General features: G+C 42.3%; 1 non-coding gene across 1 annotated transcript; it reads left to right on the forward strand.

Moving 5' to 3' along the window:
• Nucleotides 1–3,040: 3,040 nt before the first annotated feature.
• LOC148567528 (small nucleolar RNA R71) lies at nt 3,041–3,144 on the forward strand. The gene has a single exon (XR_015882107.1). It is a non-coding gene; the product is annotated as a small nucleolar RNA R71 (small nucleolar RNA).
• The last annotated feature ends 257 nt before the right edge of the window (nt 3,145–3,401 follow it).

A 3,401-nucleotide genomic window follows, 5' to 3' on the forward strand; every position in this document is an offset into this window, starting at 1 on the left:
CACTGCCCCAATAGCAAGGTCTGATGCATCACACATCAGTTCAAACGGTAAGTTCCAATCAGGTGGGGCAATGATAGGTGCAGAGGAAAGTTTTTGCTTCAAAAGTTCAAAGGCTAGCATGCAATTTCCATCAAATACAAAAGGTGTATCAGAGACAAGCAAGTTACTCAAAGGTTTGGCTATTTTAGAAAAGTCTCTAATAAACCTTCTGTAAAAACCAGCGTGGCCCAAAAAGCTCCTAACTGCCTTGACATTACTTGGTGGAGGTAGTTTTTCAATGATTTCCACCTTAGCTCTGTCCACCTCCATGCCTCTATTAGAGATTTTGTGGCCAAGGACTATTCCTTCTGTGACCATGAAATGACACTTTTCCCAGTTTAATACTAGATTAGTCTCTTGGCACCTCTTAAGCACCAAGGCAAGGTGGTGTAGGCAGCTGGGAAAAGAATCCCCAAACACAGAAAAATCGTCCATGAAGACCTCAATAAATTTTTCAATCATGTCCGAAAAGATGGACAGCATGCATCTTTGGAAAGTGGCAAGTGCATTGCACAATCCAAAGGGCATGCGTCTATAAGCAAAAACTCCATATGGACAAACAAATGATGTTTTCTCTTGATCACTAGGATCAACTACTATTTGGTTGTAGCCTGAATATCCATCCAAGAAACAATAGTAAGCATGTCCGGCAAGCCTTTCAAGCATCTGATCCATGAATGGGAGTGGGAAATGATCTTTTCTGGTGGCTTCATTGAGCTTCCTGTAGTCTATGCACATCCTCCACCCAGTAACGGTTCTTGTGGGTATGAGTTCGTTCTTCTCATTTGGCACCACCGTTATGCCACCTTTCTTGGGAACTACATGGATGGGACTAACCCATGGGCTATCAGAAATGGGGTAGATTACCCCTGCCTGCCATAACTTCCTCACTTCCTTTTGTACCACTTCTTTCATGACGGGATTCAATCTTCTTTGAGCTTGAATGGAGGGTCTAGCATCTTCTTCTAACAAGATTTTATGCAAGCATATGGATGAACTTATCCCCTTCAAATCAGCTAGAGTCCATCCAATGGCATCTTGATGAGTTTGCAGCACCTTGATCAATTCTTCTTCTTGTTCTTGGCTCAAGGCCGAGCTAATGATAACAGGGTGACTCTCATCACTACCCAAGTATGCATACTTGAGATTAGGGGGCAATGCTTTGAGCTCAGGTTTTGGTGCTTCCTTTTCTTCTTTCACTTTCTCTGGCCTGCTTAGCATAGTTGTGTCATCATCCTTGATATCACTAACTTCAATATCCTTGGTGAACTCCTCCTCTGCCACTTCCTTTATTGTTTCCTCAAAAGTTTCTTGTACTGCAATGTCCACTACATCAACCCTCATGCATTCCCTTAGTGATTCTGATGGATAGCTCATTGCCTTGAATACATTAAACACCAATTTCTCATCATGGAGTCTAAGAGTGAGTTCACCCTTTTGTACATCTATGATGGCTCCAGCAGTAGCTAGGAAGGGTCTTCCCAGAATTATTGACGCTTTGGCTTCTTCCTCCATATCTAACACCACAAAATCAGCAGGAAATATAAATTCTCCCACCTTCACCAACAAATCCTCAACTATCCCATGAGGGAATTTAAAAGTTCGATCTGCCAATTGGAGGGCCATTCTTGTTGGTTTGGCCTCTTCAATCTTCATTCTTTTCATCATTGTTAGCGACATCAAATTGATGCTGGCCCCTAAATCACACAAGGCCTTCTCCACCATGACTTCTCCTATAATACAGGGGATTTGGAAACTGCCTGGGTCCTTCAATTTCTGAGGCAATTTGTGCTGAATGATGGCACTGCATTCTTCAGTTAACAACACAGTTTCCTCATTTCTCCAGCTTCTCTTCTTGGTCATCAATTCTTTTAAGAATTTTGCATAGAGTGGCATTTGCTCTATTGCTTCAGCAAAGGGAATGTTGATTTGAAGCTTCTTGAAAATCTCCAAGAACCTGGAGAATTGGCCATCCTTTTCACTTTTCATCAAACGTTGAGAATAAGGTGCTTTAGGTGTGTAAGGCTTCAAGACCTCTTTTTCTTTTTCTTTTGTTGCAAACGGTGTAACAGATTGTCCTTGTTCTTTGTCTTTCACATTTTCCTTTACTTCATCCTCTGTGGTTTCCTTTGAAATCTCCTTTAGATTCTTTCCACTTCTGAGGGTTATGGCCTTACATTCCTCCCTTGCAATAGCCTTAACAGTATGAGAACTGCTTGTCCCAGGGGCTTGCTTAGTCAAATACAAAATTTGATTTTCTAGCTTCTGGATGGCAGCTCCTTGGTTTTGCAAGTTAGAATTTACTTCTTCCTTAAAAGCCTTCAATTCAATTATGTCTTGGCTCATGGTTGCAAGCATTCCTTCCATCCGGTTTAATTGATCTTGAAATTGTTGGTTCGGATTAGGTTGGATATGTTGATTATTTTGGCCATGATATGATGATTGGGGGTAAGTGTTTTGTGTGGCTTGGTACGATCTTTGGTTGGAGTTTTGGTATGTGGAATTGTTTTGTTGGTTGTGGTTGTAAGGTTTGTGGTTTTGTGGTTGGGTTTGTTGGTTTCCCCACCCAAAGTTTGGGTGGTTTCTCCAGCCTGGGTTGTAAGTGTTGGAGTGTGGATCATATGATTGCCTTTGTTGGTTTCCCACATAGTTAACCTCATCCCAATCACCTCCTTCAATGCCTACTTCCTCTTGATCTTGTGTGTGTATTGCAGCCACTTGCTTTGTTTCTAATTGCCTGGTAAGCTCTGCTAGTTGCTTGGCAAACACCTTGTTTTGGGCTAGAATTATATCGACATGGTTCAGCTCCATGACTCCCTTAGTGTTGTGCCTTTCTGATGCATAGTAGTACTCATTCTCAGCCACTGTCTCGATCACTTCAATGGCTTCTTCCACGGTCTTTTTCTTGTTCAATGAACCTCCTGATGAATGGTCTACAGCCTTCCTTGATTCATAAGAGAGCCCATCATAGAAGATGTGCAATTGCACCCAATCATGGAACATGTTTGGTGGGCATTTCCTTGTCAAGTCCTTGAATCTCTCCCATGCCTCGTAGAGAGTTTCACCATCTTGTTGTCTAAAAGTTTGGACCTCAGATCGAAGCCTATTGACCTTTTGTGGAGGGTAGAAACGTGCCAGAAACTTGCCTTCCACCTCATCCCATGTGGTTAGACTCCCCCTTGGGAATGATTCCAGCCACTTAGCTGCCTTGTCCCTAAGTGAAAATGGGAACAAGAGCAGTTTATAGGCATCTTCCTGGACTCCATTGGACTTCACAGTGTCACAAATTCTCAGGAATTTTGTGAGATGTTGGTTTGGGTCTTCATTAGCACTTCCTCCAAAGGAACAATGATTTTCCACCA

Source organism: Arachis ipaensis, chromosome B4 (genome assembly GCF_059453495.1).
Source record: "Arachis ipaensis isolate K30076 ecotype BB chromosome B4, ASM5945349v1, whole genome shotgun sequence".
Classification (NCBI taxonomy): domain Eukaryota; kingdom Viridiplantae; phylum Streptophyta; class Magnoliopsida; order Fabales; family Fabaceae; genus Arachis; species Arachis ipaensis.